The sequence below is a fragment of the Schistocerca piceifrons genome, unplaced genomic scaffold, assembly GCF_021461385.2.
Source record: "Schistocerca piceifrons isolate TAMUIC-IGC-003096 unplaced genomic scaffold, iqSchPice1.1 HiC_scaffold_701, whole genome shotgun sequence".
In the NCBI taxonomy this organism is placed as follows: domain Eukaryota; kingdom Metazoa; phylum Arthropoda; class Insecta; order Orthoptera; family Acrididae; genus Schistocerca; species Schistocerca piceifrons.
Window position 1 is genome coordinate 121,949 of NW_025728950.1, and position 18,939 is coordinate 140,887.

General features: G+C 51.2%; 4 pseudogenes; all 4 read right to left on the reverse strand.

Annotated features, from left to right (window-relative positions):
* Nucleotides 1-2,834: 2,834 nt before the first annotated feature.
* Nucleotides 2,835-3,045, reverse strand: LOC124769661 (annotated as a pseudogene).
* A 3,229-nt stretch (nt 3,046-6,274) lies between these two features.
* Nucleotides 6,275-6,485, reverse strand: LOC124769662 (annotated as a pseudogene).
* Nucleotides 6,486-9,700: 3,215 nt separating this feature from the next.
* LOC124769663 lies at nt 9,701-9,911 on the reverse strand (annotated as a pseudogene).
* A 7,180-nt stretch (nt 9,912-17,091) lies between these two features.
* On the reverse strand, nt 17,092-17,302 carry LOC124769567 (annotated as a pseudogene).
* Nucleotides 17,303-18,939: the final 1,637 nt, after the last annotated feature.

Here is an 18,939-nt window from a genome sequence, read left to right on the forward strand (position 1 = left end):
TCATAGAACAGTCTACTCTAGTGATGCCCTGAAGGCCAATACCAAATCTGGGGTATGGGTAAGTCAAGGGTAGTTTGAAAGTCTGAGTGACAAAGATCCAGGGGTACACTCAGGCAATTCTTATACGAGGTGCCTTAGTCAGCCCGGAACACCTTTTGATAACCATGAACCATTGCAACTTTAAGAAATCTTGCAAAAGTAATGGTATATTTCCGGTCAGATTCCGCCAGGCGATGCTGGCTCCAAAGGTAGTCCATGAAAGAGACAGCATCGGTGAGGCAAAGGTCATAGATCGTGAAAATGGTGTGGCCCAAGAGCCACACCATTGCGTTACGTCGTGTTCGTTGGTTGGTCTGAATATCAGGGGTAAGGAACCAGTCGATTGACACATAGTCCAGTGTAGTCCCACCGATCAGCGCTAATAGCACACGTGCAAGGTCCCACACTTCTGTGACGTGAGGGCATAAGAGACGATGCTCTCTGGTGTCTACGTCACCACATCGGCCGCAAGCAGCCGAGGGCCATAGGCGGATGGCCGCCAGGCGGTGATTAGTGGGTATTAAATTGTTTACAACGCGATACCATAGCGCTGAAACTTCTGTGGGAAGGGCTGGGTGGTTGATATTAGCCCAAGCTTGGTGCCAGATGACCGACGGTCGTCTGTCCTCCAATTTATGTGGTGTGGGCTGGCCTCGAAGCGCCTAGTAAAGGCGCTTCGATGTGCGTGCCTTGTCGGTGGCCACTGTTAGGACGTAACTTTGATTGAGGTAATAGTCCTTGACTGTCGTCATCCGGAATGGAATATATGTCAAACATACTGGTGCACGCGCCGATTGTGGGCGATAACGGTCGAAAAGCACCGCTGTTGTACCACCTGGGTCGATCTCACGCAAAGTGGCGATACTTTGAATCAGGATTGCCGCACATTTGCGGGGAAAGTCAATGAGTCCAAGGCCACTATCGACCTTTGGCAGTGTACAATTCTGCGCATCAACTTTGAATAGTGCATGCCGCCACAATAGGCAATATACTGTTTGTGAGATGGCTCTGCTGGTTTGTTTCGGTAGCGTATGGAGTTGTGCTACATACTATGCCCGTGATAGGATGTATGTACTAATCAGTTGGATTCGTTGATGGAGGTCGAGTCGTCGATCAGTGTGACTCATGCAAAATCCTCTGATGCGCGTGAGAATCCGCCTGCACGTGAGTGTTAACATGCGCTGCGGACAGTCAGTCACCTCAAGACCCAAGATACGTTGTTCCCCTACAATCCGGTTGCATGGGCGTTCGATGGTCAATGATCGTGGCCCTAGTGGCATTAGCACCATTTTGTTGGATTTTAACATGGCACCGGATGCTCGTTCATAAACGTGGAGGACTCGGCGAACCGAATCGATGTCATTGGCGTTTGCTACAAACACACCTACACCATCCGCGTATGCCGCACTGCGGAAGGTGACGCCTGGGAAAGGAACACCATCGACCATCCGTCCGATGTCACGCAGCATGGGGTCCAGCGCCAAAGCGATAAAATACACTGACAAGGGACAGCCTTGTCGAACTGATCGTCTGATGGGAATTGGTCGTGATCTGCAGCCGTTCACAATGATTCTGGAATTTGCTCCATCCAAGAAGTGCCGGATGACTCTTATGAAGTGCTCCCCGAAACCCTTCCGCGACATAACGGCCAGCAGGTAAGGATGGGAGAAGGCACCGGCGAAATCTAGAGATCAATTGAAGCCGGGGTTCGAGCGTCGGCGGTGGGTGAGTAAGACAGCATCACGGTATATAGAAGCAGCGGTGAAGGTGGTTCGATTCGAAACGCCAGTGTACCTTATTCATTACCTGTTTAAGATGTGAAGCCACACTTCGTGCCACCAACTTATAATCAGTGTTAAGAACACGTCCTTAGCCCGACAGTGACCTGTGACCTTTGGATTAAGGACAATACGTACAGCTAGAAAATCGGCGGGTAGCTCGCAACCAGCAAACATCTCCTCGCACGTTTTGCAGAAGCGGTCTCCTAACAGGCCGGAAAATCCTAGCACTTCGATTAGTGCTGGAATGGCGCAATCGAAGGGCGGTATCCTTGCGGAGTACCGCCAGAGATGAAAAACCGCAGTGTCAGGGCCTAAATGCTTGCAGCGTGTGCGCTCCACATGTGAGAGTGACACACGGTGGTGCGGGCCGATATGGCAACAGGCGACCGTCGAAAACATCGCAAAGGCAAGTGCCGGAAGGAACGACCAAATACGAGATCACTCGTCAACATCCCAGTACTACCCTCCATATCGAGGAGTAAACTGCGACTCCCATTTGAACGCCGCTAGCTGCCAGGGCAGTGGAGAAGCCGTGAGGCCGCCCCACAGCAGCGTCAGGCCGGTGCGAGCTATACTGGCGCGAGCTACACCTAGCCGAGTGCTTACATCGTCCACCGCCTACTGCATATGTGTGTGTGCGTGTGTACACACGTATTCAGCGTGCGTGCGGCGGCGACGACGACGACGTTCGCGAGGAGCTAAGGATATAACTCCAAAAAATGTAATTAAAATTATCTGTGCCCGGACCATAAGAGACGCTAACGAGGCATCCGAAGGCACTGTCCTGTGCCCCCATAAATTACCAGCCTAGCGTAATGCGGCTGCAAGTGCCGTCCGGCTAAACGCAAAAAAAAAAAAAAAAATTCTTAAGATAATCTTAAATTAATGAAAAGAAATCGTGGTGTGTAAGCAACTAACTACTGGGCACATCAACAACTACGACAAGTTTTGCTACCAGCGGAATATCTGATCACTGCAGAAAGTTAACCCATTTCAGGCTGTGTTTTAATTAATTTTAGGTGGGCCGATCCCGGCGGTACTTCAATGCCGGGCCAACCCGCGACAGAGGTGGAGCAAGCCCCTAGCACTCCGTCATAAGCCAAAAATGAGTGTAATATTCTGGTCGTGTGATGCAGGACGTATCAGATATTAAGCTGATAAGACAAATACTACACTTTTTTCCCTCCTACCTCCCCTATAGACCTACCTTTTCCTCTCCAAAAATGCCGCCATCCTCTAGTGTCGACGCAGCACGTAAAGCAGGGTGTTGTTAGTAGCAAGACTTATTGCCATAAACCGAAAATAAAAGCGGAGGCATACTCTGCTATGCCTTGGGGGCGACGACACACTACTCAGAAACACACCTCCCTCTCCAGGTGTGAAGCAAGTGATGATGTTAAAAACTAAATAGAAAGAAATAAATAACGACAGAAATGAAGGCAAAATAAAAAAAAACAGCGACGGCAGCACACTCAAACGAAACTGGCGAGATAATCCCATCGCCCATAGAATTAACGAAGTAATAATCCTCTAAGATAGATTATGTGTTTTCCAATTTTCCAATAATTTTTCATACAAGGTTCACACAATTTCCGTGTTACCAATTTCCATATTATCAGTATCATAGAACAGTCTACTCTAGTGATGCCCTGAAGGCCAATACCAAATCTGGGGTATGGGTAAGTCAAGGGTAGTTTGAAAGTCTGAGTGACAAAGATCCAGGGGTACACTCAGGCAATTCTTATACGAGGTGCCTTAGTCAGCCCGGAACACCTTTTGATAACCATGAACCATTGCAACTTTAAGAAATCTTGCAAAAGTAATGGTATATTTCCGGTCAGATTCCGCCAGGCGATGCTGGCTCCAAAGGTAGTCCATGAAAGAGACAGCATCGGTGAGGCAAAGGTCATAGATCGTGAAAATGGTGTGGCCCAAGAGCCACACCATTGCGTTACGTCGTGTTCGTTGGTTGGTCTGAATATCAGGGGTAAGGAACCAGTCGATTGACACATAGTCCAGTGTAGTCCCACCGATCAGCGCTAATAGCACACGTGCAAGGTCCCACACTTCTGTGACGTGAGGGCATAAGAGACGATGCTCTCTGGTGTCTACGTCACCACATCGGCCGCAAGCAGCCGAGGGCCATAGGCGGATGGCCGCCAGGCGGTGATTAGTGGGTATTAAATTGTTTACAACGCGATACCATAGCGCTGAAACTTCTGTGGGAAGGGCTGGGTGGTTGATATTAGCCCAAGCTTGGTGCCAGATGACCGACGGTCGTCTGTCCTCCAATTTATGTGGTGTGGGCTGGCCTCGAAGCGCCTAGTAAAGGCGCTTCGATGTGCGTGCCTTGTCGGTGGCCACTGTTAGGACGTAACTTTGATTGAGGTAATAGTCCTTGACTGTCGTCATCCGGAATGGAATATGTGTCAAACATACTGGTGCACGCGCCGATTGTGGGCGATAACGGTCGAAAACACCGCTGTTGTACCACGTGGGTCGATCTCACGCAAAGTGGCGATACTTTGAATCAGGATTGCCGCACATTTGCGGGGAAAGTCAATGAGTCCAAGGCCACTATCGACCTTTGGCAGTGTACAATTCTGCGCATCAACTTTGAATAGTGCATGCCGCCACAATAGGCAATATACTGTTTGTGAGATGGCTCTGCTGGTTTGTTTCGGTAGCGTATGGAGTTGTGCTACATACTATGCCCATGATAGGATGTATGTACTAATCAGTTGGATTCGTTGATGGAGGTCGAGTCGTCGATCAGTGTGACTCATGCAAAATCCTCTGATGCGCGTGAGAATCCGCCTGCACGTGAGTGTTAACATGCGCTGCGGACAGTCAGTCACCTCAAGACCCAAGATACGTTGTTCCCCTACAATCCGGTTGCATGGGCGTTCGATGGTCAATGATCGTGGCCCTAGTGGCATTAGCACCATTTTGTTGGATTTTAACATGGCACCGGATGCTCGTTCATAAACGTGGAGGACTCGGCGAACCGAATCGATGTCATTGGCGTTTGCTACAAACACACCTACACCATCCGCGTATGCCGCACTGCGGAAGGTGACGCCTGGGAAAGGAACACCATCGACCATCCGTCCGATGTCACGCAGCATGGGGTCCAGCGCCAAAGCGATAAAATACACTGACAAGGGACAGCCTTGTCGAACTGATCGTCTGATGGGAATTGGTCGTGATCTGCAGCCGTTCACAATGATTCTGGAATTTGCTCCATCCAAGAAGTGCCGGATGACTCTTATGAAGTGCTCCCCGAAACCCTTCCGCGACATAACGGCCAGCAGGTAAGGATGGGAGAAGGCACCGGCGAAATCTAGAGATCAATTGAAGCCGGGGTTCGAGCGTCGGCGGTGGGTGAGTAAGACAGCATCACGGTATATAGAAGCAGCGGTGAAGGTGGTTCGATTCGAAACGCCAGTGTACCTTATTCATTACCTGTTTAAGATGTGAAGCCACACTTCGTGCCACCAACTTATAATCAGTGTTAAGAACACGTCCTTAGCCCGACAGTGACCTGTGACCTTTGGATTAAGGACAATACGTACAGCTAGAAAATCGGCGGGTAGCTCGCAACCAGCAAACATCTCCTCGCACGTTTTGCAGAAGCGGTCTCCTAACAGGCCGGAAAATCCTAGCACTTCGATTAGTGCTGGAATGGCGCAATCGAAGGGCGGTATCCTTGCGGAGTACCGCCAGAGATGAAAAACCGCAGTGTCAGGGCCTAAATGCTTACAGCGTGTGCGCTCCACATGTGAGAGTGACACACGGTGGTGCGGGCCGATATGGCAACAGGCGACCGTCGAAAACATCGCAAAGGCAAGTGCCGGAAGGAACGACCAAATACGAGATCACTCGTCAACATCCCAGTACTACCCTCCATGTCGAGGAGTAAACTGCGACTCCCATTTGAACGCCGCTAGCTGCCAGGGCAGTGGAGAAGCCGTGAGGCCGCCCCACAGCAGCGTCAGGCCGGTGCGAGCTATACTGGCGCGAGCTACACCTAGCCGAGTGCTTACATCGTCCACCGCCTACTGCATATGTGTGTGTGCGTGTGTACACACGTATTCAGCGTGCGTGCGGCGGCGACGACGACGACGTTCGCGAGGAGCTAAGGATATAACTCCAAAAAATGTAATTAAAATTATCTGTGCCCGGACCATAAGAGACGCTAACGAGGCATCCGAAGGCACTGTCCTGTGCCCCCATAAATTACCAGCCTAGCGTAATGCGGCTGCAAGTGCCGTCCGGCTAAACGCAAAAAAAAAAAAAAAAATTCTTAAGATAATCTTAAATTAATGAAAAGAAATCGTGGTGTGTAAGCAACTAACTACTGGGCACATCAACAACTACGACAAGTTTTGCTACCAGCGGAATATCTGATCACTGCAGAAAGTTAACCCATTTCAGGCTGTGTTTTAATTAATTTTAGGTGGGCCGATCCCGGCGGTACTTCAATGCCGGGCCAACCCGCGACAGAGGTGGAGCAAGCCCCTAGCACTCCGTCATAAGCCAAAAATGAGTGTAATATTCTGGTCGTGTGATGCAGGACGTATCAGATATTAAGCTGATAAGACAAATACTACACTTTTTTCCCTCCTACCTCCCCTATAGACCTACCTTTTCCTCTCCAAAAATGCCGCCATCCTCTAGTGTCGACGCAGCACGTAAAGCAGGGTGTTGTTAGTAGCAAGACTTATTGCCATAAACCGAAAATAAAAGCGGAGGCATACTCTGCTATGCCTTGGGGGCGACGACACACTACTCAGAAACACACCTCCCTCTCCAGGTGTGAAGCAAGTGATGATGTTAAAAACTAAATAGAAAGAAATAAATAACGACAGAAATGAAGGCAAAATAAAAAAAAACAGCGACGGCAGCACACTCAAACGAAACTGGCGAGATAATCCCATCGCCCATAGAATTAACGAAGTAATAATCCTCTAAGATAGATTATGTGTTTTCCAATTTTCCAATAATTTTTCATACAAGGTTCACACAATTTCCGTGTTACCAATTTCCATATTATCAGTATCATAGAACAGTCTACTCTAGTGATGCCCTGAAGGCCAATACCAAATCTGGGGTATGGGTAAGTCAAGGGTAGTTTGAAAGTCTGAGTGACAAAGATCCAGGGGTACACTCAGGCAATTCTTATACGAGGTGCCTTAGTCAGCCCGGAACACCTTTTGATAACCATGAACCATTGCAACTTTAAGAAATCTTGCAAAAGTAATGGTATATTTCCGGTCAGATTCCGCCAGGCGATGCTGGCTCCAAAGGTAGTCCATGAAAGAGACAGCATCGGTGAGGCAAAGGTCATAGATCGTGAAAATGGTGTGGCCCAAGAGCCACACCATTGCGTTACGTCGTGTTCGTTGGTTGGTCTGAATATCAGGGGTAAGGAACCAGTCGATTGACACATAGTCCAGTGTAGTCCCACCGATCAGCGCTAATAGCACACGTGCAAGGTCCCACACTTCTGTGACGTGAGGGCATAAGAGACGATGCTCTCTGGTGTCTACGTCACCACATCGGCCGCAAGCAGCCGAGGGCCATAGGCGGATGGCCGCCAGGCGGTGATTAGTGGGTATTAAATTGTTTACAACGCGATACCATAGCGCTGAAACTTCTGTGGGAAGGGCTGGGTGGTTGATATTAGCCCAAGCTTGGTGCCAGATGACCGACGGTCGTCTGTCCTCCAATTTATGTGGTGTGGGCTGGCCTCGAAGCGCCTAGTAAAGGCGCTTCGATGTGCGTGCCTTGTCGGTGGCCACTGTTAGGACGTAACTTTGATTGAGGTAATAGTCCTTGACTGTCGTCATCCGGAATGGAATATGTGTCAAACATACTGGTGCACGCGCCGATTGTGGGCGATAACGGTCGAAAACACCGCTGTTGTACCACGTGGGTCGATCTCACGCAAAGTGGCGATACTTTGAATCAGGATTGCCGCACATTTGCGGGGAAAGTCAATGAGTCCAAGGCCACTATCGACCTTTGGCAGTGTACAATTCTGCGCATCAACTTTGAATAGTGCATGCCGCCACAATAGGCAATATACTGTTTGTGAGATGGCTCTGCTGGTTTGTTTCGGTAGCGTATGGAGTTGTGCTACATACTATGCCCATGATAGGATGTATGTACTAATCAGTTGGATTCGTTGATGGAGGTCGAGTCGTCGATCAGTGTGACTCATGCAAAATCCTCTGATGCGCGTGAGAATCCGCCTGCACGTGAGTGTTAACATGCGCTGCGGACAGTCAGTCACCTCAAGACCCAAGATACGTTGTTCCCCTACAATCCGGTTGCATGGGCGTTCGATGGTCAATGATCGTGGCCCTAGTGGCATTAGCACCATTTTGTTGGATTTTAACATGGCACCGGATGCTCGTTCATAAACGTGGAGGACTCGGCGAACCGAATCGATGTCATTGGCGTTTGCTACAAACACACCTACACCATCCGCGTATGCCGCACTGCGGAAGGTGACGCCTGGGAAAGGAACACCATCGACCATCCGTCCGATGTCACGCAGCATGGGGTCCAGCGCCAAAGCGATAAAATACACTGACAAGGGACAGCCTTGTCGAACTGATCGTCTGATGGGAATTGGTCGTGATCTGCAGCCGTTCACAATGATTCTGGAATTTGCTCCATCCAAGAAGTGCCGGATGACTCTTATGAAGTGCTCCCCGAAACCCTTCCGCGACATAACGGCCAGCAGGTAAGGATGGGAGAAGGCACCGGCGAAATCTAGAGATCAATTGAAGCCGGGGTTCGAGCGTCGGCGGTGGGTGAGTAAGACAGCATCACGGTATATAGAAGCAGCGGTGAAGGTGGTTCGATTCGAAACGCCAGTGTACCTTATTCATTACCTGTTTAAGATGTGAAGCCACACTTCGTGCCACCAACTTATAATCAGTGTTAAGAACACGTCCTTAGCCCGACAGTGACCTGTGACCTTTGGATTAAGGACAATACGTACAGCTAGAAAATCGGCGGGTAGCTCGCAACCAGCAAACATCTCCTCGCACGTTTTGCAGAAGCGGTCTCCTAACAGGCCGGAAAATCCTAGCACTTCGATTAGTGCTGGAATGGCGCAATCGAAGGGCGGTATCCTTGCGGAGTACCGCCAGAGATGAAAAACCGCAGTGTCAGGGCCTAAATGCTTACAGCGTGTGCGCTCCACATGTGAGAGTGACACACGGTGGTGCGGGCCGATATGGCAACAGGCGACCGTCGAAAACATCGCAAAGGCAAGTGCCGGAAGGAACGACCAAATACGAGATCACTCGTCAACATCCCAGTACTACCCTCCATGTCGAGGAGTAAACTGCGACTCCCATTTGAACGCCGCTAGCTGCCAGGGCAGTGGAGAAGCCGTGAGGCCGCCCCACAGCAGCGTCAGGCCGGTGCGAGCTATACTGGCGCGAGCTACACCTAGCCGAGTGCTTACATCGTCCACTGCCTACTGCGTACGTGTGTACACACGTATTCTGCGTGCGTGCGGCGGCGACGACGACGTTCGCGAGGAGCTAAGGATATAACTCCAAAAAATGTAATTAAAATTATCTGTGCCCGGACCATAAGAGACGCTAACGAGGCATCCGAAGGCACTGTCCTGTGCCCCCATAAATTACCAGCCTAGCGTAATGCGGCTGCAAGTGCCGTCCGGCTAAACGCAAAAAAAAAAAAAAAATTCTTAAGATAATCTTAAATTAATGAAAAGAAATCGTGGTGTGTAAGCAACTAACTACTGGGCACATCAACAACTACGACAAGTTTTGCTACCAGCGGAATATCTGATCACTGCAGAAAGTTAACCCATTTCAGGCTGTGTTTTAATTAATTTTAGGTGGGCCGATCCCGGCGGTACTTCAATGCCGGGCCAACCCGCGACAGAGGTGGAGCAAGCCCCTAGCACTCCGTCATAAGCCAAAAATGAGTGTAATATTCTGGTCGTGTGATGCAGGACGTATCAGATATTAAGCTGATAAGACAAATACTACACTTTTTTCCCTCCTACCTCCCCTATAGACCTACCTTTTCCTCTCCAAAAATGCCGCCATCCTCTAGTGTCGACGCAGCACGTAAAGCAGGGTGTTGTTAGTAGCAAGACTTATTGCCATAAACCGAAAATAAAAGCGGAGGCATACTCTGCTATGCCTTGGGGGCGACGACACACTACTCAGAAACACACCTCCCTCTCCAGGTGTGAAGCAAGTGATGATGTTAAAAACTAAATAGAAAGAAATAAATAAAGACAGAAATGAAGGCAAAATAAAAAAAAACAGCGACGGCAGCACACTCAAACGAAACTGGCGAGATAATCCCATCGCCCATAGAATTAACGAAGTAATAATCCTCTAAGATAGATTATGTGTTTTCCAATTTTCCAATAATTTTTCATACAAGGTTCACACAATTTCCGTGTTACCAATTTCCATATTATCAGTATCATAGAACAGTCTACTCTAGTGATGCCCTGAAGGCCAATACCAAATCTGGGGTATGGGTAAGTCAAGGGTAGTTTGAAAGTCTGAGTGACAAAGATCCAGGGGTACACTCAGGCAATTCTTATACGAGGTGCCTTAGTCAGCCCGGAACACCTTTTGATAACCATGAACCATTGCAACTTTAAGAAATCTTGCAAAAGTAATGGTATATTTCCGGTCAGATTCCGCCAGGCGATGCTGGCTCCAAAGGTAGTCCATGAAAGAGACAGCATCGGTGAGGCAAAGGTCATAGATCGTGAAAATGGTGTGGCCCAAGAGCCACACCATTGCGTTACGTCGTGTTCGTTGGTTGGTCTGAATATCAGGGGTAAGGAACCAGTCGATTGACACATAGTCCAGTGTAGTCCCACCGATCAGCGCTAATAGCACACGTGCAAGGTCCCACACTTCTGTGACGTGAGGGCATAAGAGACGATGCTCTCTGGTGTCTACGTCACCACATCGGCCGCAAGCAGCCGAGGGCCATAGGCGGATGGCCGCCAGGCGGTGATTAGTGGGTATTAAATTGTTTACAACGCGATACCATAGCGCTGAAACTTCTGTGGGAAGGGCTGGGTGGTTGATATTAGGCCAAGCTTGGTGCCAGATGACCGACGGTCGTCTGTCCTCCAATTTATGTGGTGTGGGCTGGCCTCGAAGCGCCTAGTAAAGGCGCTTCGATGTGCGTGCCTTGTCGGTGGCCACTGTTAGGACGTAACTTTGATTGAGGTAATAGTCCTTGACTGTCGTCATCCGGAATGGAATATGTGTCAAACATACTGGTGCACGCGCCGATTGTGGGCGATAACGGTCGAAAACACCGCTGTTGTACCACGTGGGTCGATCTCACGCAAAGTGGCGATACTTTGAATCAGGATTGCCGCACATTTGCGGGGAAAGTCAATGAGTCCAAGGCCACTATCGACCTTTGGCAGTGTACAATTCTGCGCATCAACTTTGAATAGTGCATGCCGCCACAATAGGCAATATACTGTTTGTGAGATGGCTCTGCTGGTTTGTTTCGGTAGCGTATGGAGTTGTGCTACATACTATGCCCATGATAGGATGTATGTACTAATCAGTTGGATTCGTTGATGGAGGTCGAGTCGTCGATCAGTGTGACTCATGCAAAATCCTCTGATGCGCGTGAGAATCCGCCTGCACGTGAGTGTTAACATGCGCTGCGGACAGTCAGTCACCTCAAGACCCAAGATACGTTGTTCCCCTACAATCCGGTTGCATGGGCGTTCGATGGTCAATGATCGTGGCCCTAGTGGCATTAGCACCATTTTGTTGGATTTTAACATGGCACCGGATGCTCGTTCATAAACGTGGAGGACTCGGCGAACCGAATCGATGTCATTGGCGTTTGCTACAAACACACCTACACCATCCGCGTATGCCGCACTGCGGAAGGTGACGCCTGGGAAAGGAACACCATCGACCATCCGTCCGATGTCACGCAGCATGGGGTCCAGCGCCAAAGCGATAAAATACACTGACAAGGGACAGCCTTGTCGAACTGATCGTCTGATGGGAATTGGTCGTGATCTGCAGCCGTTCACAATGATTCTGGAATTTGCTCCATCCAAGAAGTGCCGGATGACTCTTATGAAGTGCTCCCCGAAACCCTTCCGCGACATAACGGCCAGCAGGTAAGGATGGGAGAAGGCACCGGCGAAATCTAGAGATCAATTGAAGCCGGGGTTCGAGCGTCGGCGGTGGGTGAGTAAGACAGCATCACGGTATATAGAAGCAGCGGTGAAGGTGGTTCGATTCGAAACGCCAGTGTACCTTATTCATTACCTGTTTAAGATGTGAAGCCACACTTCGTGCCACCAACTTATAATCAGTGTTAAGAACACGTTCTTAGCCCGACAGTGACCTGTGACCTTTGGATTAAGGACAATACGTACAGCTAGAAAATCGGCGGGTAGCTCGCAACCAGCAAACATCTCCTCGCACGTTTTGCAGAAGCGGTCTCCTAACAGGCCGGAAAATCCTAGCACTTCGATTAGTGCTGGAATGGCGCAATCGAAGGGCGGTATCCTTGCGGAGTACCGCCAGAGATGAAAAACCTTTTTTTTTTTTTTTTTACTTTATTGTCATTTTAATGCCTATACAATAAGCAGGCTGGCAGCAGCACACTACGCTGCTCTTCAGCCAAATGCGACAGAAGCACAAGAAACAGGAGAAAAACAGAAAAGTCACAAAATGGTGGGCGATAAAATAGGAGACACAAAGAGACAAACACGGAGCCGTTCACACTTGACGATAAACCACACTTCAAACTGTGGAGACGACGCACAGACACTGAAGAAGACGATGTCACTGGTGAACAACGGAGCGTGACGGGAAACACTGAACACGAAACACGACGGCACACACAAGACACTGATGGCGGCGATCTCCGGCGCGCGAAAGTCCACGTAGCGTGTGCGAGTCCGGGGACCTGCCAAGAGTGGAACAGGGGGGAGGTGGGGGGAGAGGGGAGAATAGGATGCCAACGGCGGGGGAGACGGGGGCAAGAGGGAGAGGTACAGGGGAGGGGAGGCCCGGGGGAGAAGGGGAGAGAAAGGGAGGAGGGAGGAAAAAGGAAGAGAAGGGAGGGAGGGTGCCCGGAGGAGCAAGCACGGGAGGAGGGCGGGAGGATCAAAGTTGGTAGGAGGGGTAGATGGAGGGGAGGAGGGCATCATCAGGGAGGGGGAGCTGGCGGAAGCCACCTTGGGAGAGGGTAAGGAGGGTGGAGAGATGGAGACCGGGTGGGACATGAGAGTACAGGCGCGGCAGCGGGCGGGGGTGGGAGAGGATCGGGGAGACGAGCGGGTGGGGAGGATCGAGTTTACGGGAGGTGTAGAGGATTCGTATCCTTTCGAGGAAGAGGAGGAGGTGAGGGAAGGGGATAAGATCATACAGGATCCGCGTGGGGGAGGGGAGACGGATGCGATAGGCAAGGCGGAGAGCATGGCGTTCAAGGATTTGGAGGGATTTATAAAAGGAAGGGGGGGCGGAGATCCAGGCTGGATGGGCGTAACAGAGGATAGGGCGGATGAGGGACTTATAGGTGTGGAGGATGGTGGAGGGGTCCAGACCCCACGTTCGGCCGGAAAGGAGCTTGAGGAGACGGAGTCGGGAACGTGCCTTGGCTTGGATTGTCCGGAGATGGGGAGTCCAGGAGAGTCGACGGTCGAGGGTGACGCCAAGGTACTGAAGGGTGGGAGTGAGGGCGATAGGACGGCCATAGACCGTGAGATAAAAATCAAGGAGGCGGAAGGAAGGGGTGGTTTTGCCGACAATGATCGCCTGGGTTTTGGAGGGATTGACCTTAAGCAACCACTGGTTGCACCAAGCAGTGAAGCGGGCAAGATGGGATTGGAGAAGGCGTTGGGAGCGTTGTAGGGTGGGGGCAAGAGCAAGGAAGGCAGTGTCATCGGCAAACTGGAGAAGGTGGACGGGGGGTGACGGCGGCGGCATGTCCGCCGTGTACAAAAGGTACAGAAGGGGGGAGAGGACGGAGCCTTGGGGCACACCGGCGGAGGGAAAAAAAGTGTAGGAATCTGTGTTATGGATGGTGACATAGGAAGGACGGCGGGAGAGAAAGGAACCGATCAGACGGACGTAGTTAATGGGAAGGGCAAAGGTTTGGAGCTTGAAGAGGAGACCGGAATGCCAGACGCGGTCATAAGCGCGTTCGAGGTCAAGGGAGAGGAAGATGGCGGAGCGACGGGAATTAAGCTGTTCGGAGAGGAGATGAGTGAGGTGAAGGAGAAGATCGTCGGAAGAGAAGGATGGCCGAAAGCCACACTGGGTGACGGGAAGGAGGCGGTGCTGGCGGAGATGCTGGTGGATGCGGCGGGTGAGGATAGATTCCAGGACCTTGCTGAAGACCGAGGTAAGGCTGATAGGACGGTAAGAGGAGACGGCGGACGGCGGTTTGCTAGGTTTAAGGAACATGAGGATGCGGGAGGTTTTCCACAGGTCGGGGTAGTAACCGGTGGACAGGACTACATTGTAGAGCCTGGCCAGGGTGGAGAGGAAAGAGACAGGAGCTTCACGAAGGTGACGGTAGGTGGCACGATCGTGACCAGGAGCGGTGTTGCGTTTTGTGCGGAGTGTATCAATGAGATCCTGTGTAGTGATAGGGGTATTGAGTTCCGTGTGTGTAATGTTGTCCAAGTACTGGAAACCAGGAGCGAGGGGAGGGACAGAGGTGTCAGTTCGATCGCGGATATCCGGGAAGAGGGAGTAATCGAACTGAGGATCATCGGGGATGGAGAAAACATCGGAGAGGTAGGAGGCAAAGTGATTGGCCTTACTAAGGGCGTCAGGGAAGGGGTGATCATCGTGGAGAAGAGGATAGTAGGGGGAGGGTTTAGTTCCGGTAAGGCGACGGAAGGCCGACCAGAACTTGGACGAGTTGATTGGTAGGGTTTCATTTAAACGGGTGCATGTCTGTCGCCAGTCCCGGCGTTTCTTAGCCGCGAGCAAATTACGAACGTGTCGCTGGAGTTGCCGGTGGCGTCGTAGTGTGTCCGGGTCACGCGTGCGGAGGAAGGCACGGTAGAGACGACGGGATTCACGGAGGAGGAGAACGGCCTGCGGGGGTAAGGTAGGACGGTGGGGGTGGATGGCGACAGTAGGAACGTGGGCCTCCACGGCCTCAGACAAGGTCTGCTGGAGAAAGGAGGCGGCATGGGTGACATCGCCAGGGTGGTGGTAGGTGAGAGGGTGGCTATCGACCTGGGTGGAGAGGGTATCCCGGTAGGCATTCCAGTCGGCTCGGGAATAATCGTGGACATACTTAGGGGGAGGATCAGTACGAGGGTCGGGGCGAGGGCGACGACCGTCCGATACGGTGAGGAGGACAGGGAGATGGTCGCTACCAATAGGTTCCAGGACATCCACCGTTATGCGGCCAAGGAGGTTGGGGGAGGAGAGGATAACATCAGGAGTGGAGTTGGATTCGGGACGGGTGTGCTGGGGGATGGGAATGAGGTCGCCTTGAAGGGAGGAGAGGAACCGATGCCACCGCCGTAACTGGGCGGCGGAACGACTATGGATGTTGAGGTCGGCGGCGATCACGTAGGAGGAGAAGGTACGGTCAATGTGGGAGAGGAAGTCGAAGGGAAGAGGGGCGTTAGGGCGGACATAGATGGTGGCGCAGGTAATGGTAAGGCCAGGGAAGAAGAGACTAAGGATCAGGTGTTCGGTGGGGTCGGGAAGGAGAGGTTGGAGCCGAACGGGGATCTGGCGGTGGTGGCCAATGGCAACTCCGCCACGCGCAACTGGGAGGGGATTATCGGAGCGGTGGAGGAGATAGGGGGAGGTGTGGATGGAGTGGTGGGGTTGGAGGAAGGTTTCATTGAGGAGGAAGGCATCCACACGGTGGGTAGCAAGGGTGTGCAGGAAAAGGTTCTTGTTGGCGGGAAGGGAGCGGATATTGTTGAAAAGGATACGATGCTGTCGTGCCATATTAAGGATTTAGACGAGGGTGTCAAGGCGGGAGAAGGTGAAATGGGCCTGGTTATTGGAATAGGTGGCGTACATTTTAAGGTGGAATATGGAACGGGCGGCGAGGGAGATCTGTTGGAGGGTGTGGGGGCGCTGAAAGGGATGGACGTTTTGGAGGACAATGGTGAGGAACCTGATGATGTCCTCAGCAGTGGGAGGGGGACGAAGGGAATTGCCAGGAGGGGTGGGGGCGTCCAGGGGACGGACAGGGACGGTGAGTTCAGGGGTGGTGGGAGGGGGCCGGGCTTTACACTTTTGGGAGTAGGTAGGGTGGGGGAGGCTGCAGGTATTACAGGAGGGAGGGGATTGGAGGTTGGGGCACTGCCGGAGGAAGTGCGCTTGGCGACAATGCGGGCATGTGGGGGCCTCGCGGCACTCGGCTGTTGTGTGTGCATTGTAGCGCAGGCATCTCTGGCAGCGCAGGGATTGAGGGGGGGAACGGGAGGGGTCGACTTTGTACCGCTGATTGAAGAGGAGGGCACCCTCCTTCAGGAGACGGTCAATGGAGGGATGAACAACCGCAGAGTCAGGGCCTAAATGCTTGCAGCGTGTGCGCTCCACATGTGAGAGTGACACACGGTGGTGCGGGCCGATATGGCAACAGGCGACCGTCGAAAACATCGCAAAGGCAAGTGCCGGAAGGAACGACCAAATACGAGATCACTCGTCAACATCCCAGTACTACCCTCCATGTCGAGGAGTAAACTGCGACTCCCATTTGAACGCCGCTAGCAGCCAGGGCAGTGGAGAAGCCGTGAGGCCGCCCCACAGCAGCGTCAGGACGGTGCGAGCTATACTGGCGCGAGCTACACCTAGCCGAGTGCTTACATCGTCCACCGCCTACTGCATATGTGTGTGTGCGTGTGTACACACGTATTCAGCGTGCGTGCGGCGGCGACGACGACGACGTTCGCGAGGAGCTAAGGATGTAACTCCAAAAAATGTAATTAAAATTATCTGTGCCCGGACCATAAGAGACGCTAACGAGGCATCCGAAGGCACTGTCCTGTGCCCCCATAAATTACCAGCCTAGCGTAATGCGGCTGCAAGTGCCGTCCGGCTAAACGCAAAAAAAAAAAAAAAATTCTTAAGATAATCTTAAATTAATGAAAAGAAATCGTGGTGTGTAAGCAACTAACTACTGGGCACATCAACAACTACGACAAGTTTTGCTACCAGCGGAATATCTGATCACTGCAGAAAGTTAACCCATTTCAGGCTGTGTTTTAATTAATTTTAGGTGGGCCGATCCCGGCGGTACTTCAATGCCGGGCCAACCTGCGACAGAGGTGGAGCAAGCCCCTAGCACTCCGTCATAAGCCAAAAATGAGTGTAATATTCTGGTCGTGTGATGCAGGACGTATCAGATATTAAGCTGATAAGACAAATACTACACTTTTTTCCCTCCTACCTCCCCTATAGACCTACCTTTTCCTCTCCAAAAATGCCGCCATCCTCTAGTGTCGACGCAGCACGTAAAGCAGGGTGTTGTTAGTAGCAAGACTTATTGCCATAAACCGAAAATAAAAGCGGAGGCATACTCTGCTATGCCTTGGGGGCGACGACACACTACTCAGAAACACACCTCCCTCTCCAGGTGTGAAGCAAGTGATGATGTTAAAAACTAAATAGAAAGAAATAAATAAAGACAGAAATGAAGGCAAAATAAAAAAAAACAGCGACGGCAGCACACTCAACCGAAACTGGCGAGATAATCCCATCGCCCATAGAATTAACGAAGTAATAATCCTCTAAGATAGATTATGTGTTTTCCAATTTTCCAATAATTTTTCATACAAGGTTCACACAATTTCCGTCTTACCAATTTCCATATTATCAGTATCATAGAACAGTCTACTCTAGTGATGCCCTGAAGGCCAATACCAAATCTGGGGTATGGGTAAGTCAAGGGTAGTTTGAAAGTCTGAGTGACAAAGATCCAGGGGTACACTCAGGCAATTCTTATACGAGGTGCCTTAGTCAGCCCGGAACACCTTTTGATAACCATGAACCATTGCAACTTTAAGAAATCTTGCAAAAGTAATGGTATATTTCCGGTCAGATTCCGCCAGGCGATGCTGGCTCCAAAGGTAGTCCATGAAAGAGACAGCATCGGTGAGGCAAAGGTCATAGATCGTGAAAATGGTGTGGCCCAAGAGCCACACCATTGCGTTACGTCGTGTTCGTTGGTTGGTCTGAATATCAGGGGTAAGGAACCAGTCGATTGACACATAGTCCAGTGTAGTCCCACCGATCAGCGCTAATAGCACACGTGCAAGGTCCCACACTTCTGTGACGTGAGGGCATAAGAGACGATGCTCTCTGGTGTCTACGTCACCACATCGGCCGCAAGCAGCCGAGGGCCATAGGCGGATGGCCGCCAGGCGGTGATTAGTGGGTATTAAATTGCTTACAACGCGATACCATAGCGCTGAAACTTCTGTGGGAAGGGCTGGGTGGTTGATATTAGCCCAAGCTTGGTGCCAGATGACCGACGGTCGTCTGTCCTCCAATTTATGTGGTGTGGGCTGGCCTCGAAGCGCCTAGTAAAGGCGCTTCGATGTGCGTGCCTTGTCGGTGGCCACTGTTAGGACGTAACTTTGATTGAGGTAATAGTCCTTGACTGTCGTCATCCGGAATGGAATATGTGTCAAACATACTGGTGCACGCGCCGATTGTGGGCGATAACGGTCGAAAAGCACCGCTGTTGTACCACCTGGGTCAATCTCACGCAAAGTGGCGATACTTTGAATCAGGATTGCCGCACATTTGCGGGGAAAGTCAATGAGTCCAAGGCCACTATCGACCTTTGGCAGTGTACAATTCTGCGCATCAACTTTGAATAGTGCATGCCGCCACAATAGGCAATATACTGTTTGTGAGATGGCTCTGCTGGTTTGTTTCGGTAGCGTATGGAGTTGTGCTACATACTATGCCCGTGATAGGATGTATGTACTAATCAGTTGGATTCGTTGATGGAGGTCGAGTCGTCGATCAGTGTGACTCATGCAAAATCCTCTGATGCGCGTGAGAATCCGCCTGCACGTGAGTGTTAACATGCGCTGCGGACAGTCAGTCACCTC